Raw genomic sequence first — 6,866 nt, 5'->3', positions numbered from 1 at the left:
TATTAATCAAATAATGATATAAGAACTATAATGTATTATTAATATAATAATGATATGAGAATAATATAATAATGCCATCTAAATCGAAGAATGATATAATAATGTATTATTACTATAATAACATGACAATAAAAAAGTCATATTAATCTAATAATTATATAATAATGTATTATTAATATAAGAATAATATAATAATGTATTATTAATCTAATAATGAACAAGTCATTTACATTTGACACGCTCAATAGCTCTCCTTTTTGACACTTATATACATATATATTTTGTGGGGGCTCAGGGATTCTGTGTGTTTGTTATTCTAATAATGCTAATAATAATATAATAATGTCATATTAATCTAATAATGATATAGGAATGCTATAATGTATTATTAGCATAGTAATGATATAAGAATAATATAATAATGTATTATTAACATAATAATGATATGAGAATAATATAATCGTGTATTATTAATCTAATAATGATATAAGAATAATATAAGAAGGTCATATCAATATAATAGTGATATAATAACCTAATAATATAACTATACAATGTCATGCAATTAGCCTTAAGCTTCCAGCGAGACAGCGCAAGGCGGCGAGGGCGAAAAAAAATGGTGTGTGGTCAGCGCTAGACAAATTTCAACTTTCAATATGACAAATTATTTAGGATATTACTATATATTTTTCTGTGTTTTTTTTTTACTTCTCATAGGTAAGGGTCAGTTAGTTCAATCCATTGGCCAAAACATTTCAAGGTCGAGCCTCTCATTAAGAATGGGTCAACTAGCTCAATCCGACATTTCAAGGTCAACCCCCTCATTAAGAATGTGTCACCAAGCTCAATCTGTTGACCAAGACATCCCAAGGTCGACCCTCTCATTAAGAAAGTGCCATTTAGCTCAATCCGTTGGCCAAAACATTTCAAGGTCGACCCTCTCATTAAGAATGGGTCATCAGGCTCAATCCGACATCCCAAGGTCCACCCTCTCATTAAGAAAGTGCCATTTAGCTCAATCCGTTGGCCAAAACATTTCAAGGTCGAGCCTCTCATTAAGAATGGGTCAACTAGCTCAATCCGACATTTCAAGGTCAACCCCCTCATTAAGAATGTGTCACCAAGCTCAATCTGTTGACCAAGACATCCCAAGGTCGACCCTCTCATTAAGAAAGTGCCATTTAGCTCAATCCGTTGGCCAAAACATTTCAAGGTCGACCCTCTCATTAAGAATGGGTCATCAGGCTCAATCCGACATCCCAAGGTCCACCCTCTCATTAAGAAAGTGCCATTTAGCTCAATCCGTTGGCCAAAACATTTCAAGGTCGAGCCTCTCATTAAGAATGGGTCAACTAGCTCAATCCGACATTTCAAGGTCAACCCCCTCATTAAGAATGTGTCACCAAGCTCAATCTGTTGACCAAGACATCCCAAGGTCGACCCTCTCATTAAGAAAGTGCCATTTAGCTCAATCCGTTGGCCAAAACATTTCAAGGTCGACCCTCTCATTAAGAATGGGTCATGAAGCTCAATCCGTTGGCCAAACCACTTCCAGCCTCCGACCCCACCAAACTCCATCCTTCTCGTGCTGTTGGCTATAACACTGCCTGTCTCCTCTTCTCTCTAAGTTGGTTATGTTGAACCTGCGGCTAGGGTCGACCTTGAAATGTTTTGGCCAAAGGATTTGATCTAACTGACCCTTACTTATGAGAAGAAAAACACAGAAAAGGAAATAGATCGCAATGAACGAAATGACGTGTTACCCTTGATGTTGCATTGAGGACGTCTTTGTCTGGCATTGGACATACGCCGTTTGTGGAAGCGCCTGGGAAATGGCCAAATCTGAGACTAATTGCACGTCATTGTATAGTTATATTATTACATTATTATATCATTATTATATTAATATGCCGTTATTACATTATTATATTAATATGCCATTATTACATTATTATTATATCATTATAATATTAATATGCCATTATTACATTATTATTATTATTATTACATTATTATATAATTATTATATTAATATGCCGTTATTACATTATTATATTAATACGCCATTATTACATTATTATTATTACATTATTATGTCATTATTATATTAATATGACATTAATACATTATTATTATTATTATTACATTATTATATAATTATTATATTAATATGCCGTTATTACATTATTATATTAATACGCCATTATTACATTATTATTATTACATTATTATGTCATTATTATATTAATATGACATTAATACATTATTATTATTATTATTACATTATTATATCATTATTATATTAATATGCTGTTATTACATTATTATATTAATATGCCATTACTACATTATTATTATTACATTATTATATCATTATTATATTAATATGTCATTATTACATTATTATTATTATTACATTATTATATCATTATTATATTAATATGCCATTATTACATTATTATATTAATATGCCATTATTACATTATTATATTAATATGTCATTATTACATTATTATTATATTATTACATTAATATGCCATTATTACATAATTATTATATCATTACTATATTAATATTACATTATTATTATTATTATTTCATAGTACATTAATATGACATTATTACATTATTATTATATCATTGTTTTATTACCATGATATTATTATATTATTCTTATATCATTATTATATTAATATGACATTATTATATTAATCAAATGATATAAGAATAATATAATAATGCCATGCTAATATAATAATGATATATTAATATAATAATGATATAAGAATGATAATATAATATTAATATAATAATGATATAATAATAATAATAATCTAATAATGATATATTAAAATAATAATGATATAAGAATAATAATGTAATATTAATATAATAATGATATAATACTAATAATAATAATGCCATTAATATAATAATGATATATTAATATATTAATGATATAAGGATAATATATCATTATTATATTAATATGACATTGTTATATTCCTGACATTATTATTTATTCTTATATCATTATTATATTAATATATCATTATTAGATTATTCTTATATCATTATTATATTATCATTATTATATTAATATATCATTATTATATTAATATTACATTATCATATTATTCTTACATCATTATTATATGAATATATCATTATTATAATATTACATTCACATATTATTTTTATATAACTATTATATTAATATATTATCCTATTATTCTTATATCACTATTATATTAATATATTATCCTATTATTCTTATAACACTATTATATTAATATTACATTATCCTATTATTCTTATATCACTATTATATTAATATTACATTATCCTATTATTCTTATATCACTATTATATTAATATATTATCCTATTATTCTTATCTCACTATTATATTTAAATGACAATATCCTATTATTCTTATAGCCCTGTTCTATTAATATTAAATTCTCGTATTATTTGCAAATCAACATATCCTCATTATATTATTACGGCGCCATTATTATTAATCTATTGTTCTATTTTTATTATTATTTTATCCTTATTCTATGGTCCTCTTATCATGACGTTATGATTAGACTATGATAGAAAACCGATATCGCAATGAACTCAAAGGTTTGCCATGTTGGACGTGGCATTTCGGACCCCTCTGTCTCTTGTGTATTTGAGGTCACTCTCCCAGTATATACTCCAGCTGACACCAGTGAATATATACATATATAATATTGGGGGTCTGAACTTGTCTAGGGGTGGGCAGTCTCAGGATGGACACATGTAGAGCGTCTCCCAAGTGGACATTGCCAATCCTTGGCCACCGTTGAGAAGGTCGCGATGGTGCAGCTCAGGGTAGGACCTTGAAGAGAGTATTCCCGCCAGGTCACAGTCACCGGTAGGGTTTCCAGGTGTCAGGTATTGAACCGATCTGTCCTGAATTTGGACACTGTCCAGTAAAAAAATGAGGTAATACTGGACGTGTATGTGTATACCGGTATTACCTCTCTGGGCGTGTATGTGTATACCGGTATTACCTCTCTGGGCGTGTATGTGTATACCGGTATTACCTCTCTGGGCCTGTATGTGTATACCGGTATTACCTCTCTGGGCGTGTATGTGTATACCGGTATTACCTCTCTGGGTGTATATGTGTATACCGGTATTACAGCTCTGGGTGTGTATGTGTATACCGGTATTACCTCTTTGGGCGTGTATGTGTATACCGGTATTACCTCTCTGGGCGTGTGTGTGTATACCGGTATTACCTCTCTGGGCGTGTATGTGTATACCGGTATTACCTCTCTGGGCGTGTATGTGTATACCGGAATTACCTCTCTGGACGTGTATGTGTATACCGGTATTACCTCTCTGGGCGTGTATGTGTATACCGGTATTACCTCTCTGGGCGTGTATGTGTATACCGGTATTACCTCTCTGGACGTGTATGTGTATACCGGTATTACCTCTCTGGACGTGTATGTGTATACCGGTATTACCTCTCTGGGCGTGTATGTGTATACCGGTATTACCTCTCTGGGCGTGTATGTGTATACCGGTATTACCTCTCTGGGCGTGTATGTGTATACCGGTATTAACTCTCTGGGCGTATATGTGTATACCGGTATTACCTCTCTGGGCGTGTATGTGTATACCGGTATTACCTCTATTGGGCGTGTATGTGTATACCGGTATTACCTCTCTGGGTGTGTATATGTATACCGGTATTACCGCTCTGGGCGTGTGTGTGTATACCGGTATTACCTCTCTGGACGTGTATGTGTATACCGGTATTACCTCTCTGGGCGTGTATGTGTATACCGGTATTACCTCTCTGGACGTGTATGTGTATACCGGTATTACCTCTCTGAGTGTGTATGTGTATACCGGTATTACCTCTCTGGGCGTGTATGTGTATACCGGTATTACCTCTCTGGGCGTGTATGTGTATACCGGTATTACCTCTCTGGACGTGTATGTGTATACCGGTATTACCTCTCTGGGTGTGTATGTGTATACCAGTATTACCTCTCTGGGTGTGTGTGTGCATACCGGTATTACCTCTCTGGGTGTGTATGTGTATACCGGTATTACCTCTCTGGGCGTGTATGTGTATACCGGTATTACCTCTCTGGGCGTGTATGTGTATACCGGTATTACCTCTCTGGGCATGTATGTGTATTACCAGTATTACCTCTCTGGGCGTGTATGTGTATACCGGTATTACCTCTCTGGGCGTGTATGTGTATACCGGTATTACCTCTCTGGGCGTGTATGTGTATACCGGTATTACCTCTCTGGGCGTGTATGTGTATACCGGTATTACCTATCTGGGCGTGTATGTGTACACCGGTATTACCTCTCTGGGCGTGTATGTGTATACCGGTATTACCTCTCTGGGCGTATATGTGTATACCGGTATTACCTCTCTGGGCGTGTATGTGTATACCGGTATTACCTCTCTGGGCGTGTATGTGTATACCGGTATTACCTCTCTGGGTGTGTATGTGTATACCGGTATTACCTCTCTGGGTGTGTGTGTGTATACTGGTATTACCTCTCTAGGCGTGTATGTGTATACCGGTATTACCTCTCTGGACATAGTGACCTGACCGGCTTGGGGGGGCCACGGGATTTCCCCCCCCCCCCCCGAGCAGGACAGAGAGCAGGGCTGCTGCTACAGGGCTGGGCAGCTTCCTCCATCCTGATTGGCTGCTGCTGGGTAATGCAGCCAATCAGGAGGAGGTGTCAGAAGCCTGTGGGTGGGGCCAGGGAGAGGAGGAAACAACATGGAGCGGAGAGATGAGGCAACACTCGTCACGAGACACTGGGAGACTCAGAAGAGATGCAGACTCATTCCTAATATTGTGTCCTCCCTCCCGCTTCCCGAAGGTCAAATGGTTTTAGGTTTGCGCGTTCGCCGAGGGGGGCTCGGACACCTGCCGGCAAAATCAAGGGGGTGGGGGGCTATGGTTGTTCCAAAGAAGACCCCTCAAGGTTCTCCGGGAAGCAGAGAACAACCCGGGGGGGTTTGCGGAGGAAATGGGTTTTTATTTAGGAGGAAAGGTTTCGCCCCTGGAAACTTCGCAAGTTGTTTCCGATTCATTATTAACTGGGAAATTAATATATAGGGGAGGGGTGAGCGTCTTCATTCTGCCGAGCACGGACAGAGGGCGTTGTTTGTAACTCTTTAATTAAGGCTTTCCAGTTCTTTTCAGAGGGTTTTTTAAGTTGTCCCTGTTGCTCTCTCAATATATCTTTGTATTCCCTCTCTCTCTCTCTCTCTCTCTCTCTCTCTCTCTCTCTCTCTCTCTCTCTCTCTCTCTCTCCTCTCACTCTCCTCTCACTCTCCTCTCCTCTCACTCTCCTCTCACTCTGTTTCTGTCTCTCTCCTCTCGGTCTGTCTCTTTGTATCTGTCTGTCTCTCTCTTCCTCTCTCTGTATCAGTCTGTCTCTCTCCCCTCTTCCTCATCTCTCTCTCTGTCTGTCTCTCGGTCCCCTCTGTCTCTGTCTCTCCTCTCACTGTTTCTGTCTCTCTCCTCTCGGTCTCTCTCTTTGTATCTGTCTGTCTCTCTCCCCTCTTCCTCATCTCTCTCTCTCTGTCTGTCTCTCGGTCCCCTCTGTCTCTGTCTCTCCTCTCTATCTCTGTCTCTCTCTCCTCTCGGTCTCTCTCTTTGTATCTGTCTGTCTCTCGCTTCCACGCTCTGTATCTGTGTCTCTCTTCCTCTCTCTGTCTCTGTCTGTCAGTCTATCTTTCCCTCTCTCTCCTTTCTATCTCTGTCCCTCCCTCTTTTTCTTGACTTTTTCTGTCTCCCTTTCTCCCCCGTCTCCCTCTTCAACGCTTACCCCCTCTCTCCCCTC

Source organism: Ascaphus truei, unplaced genomic scaffold (genome assembly GCF_040206685.1).
Source record: "Ascaphus truei isolate aAscTru1 unplaced genomic scaffold, aAscTru1.hap1 HAP1_SCAFFOLD_2158, whole genome shotgun sequence".
Lineage (NCBI taxonomy): Eukaryota > Metazoa > Chordata > Amphibia > Anura > Ascaphidae > Ascaphus > Ascaphus truei.
This window is presented reverse-complemented; position numbering follows the sequence as displayed.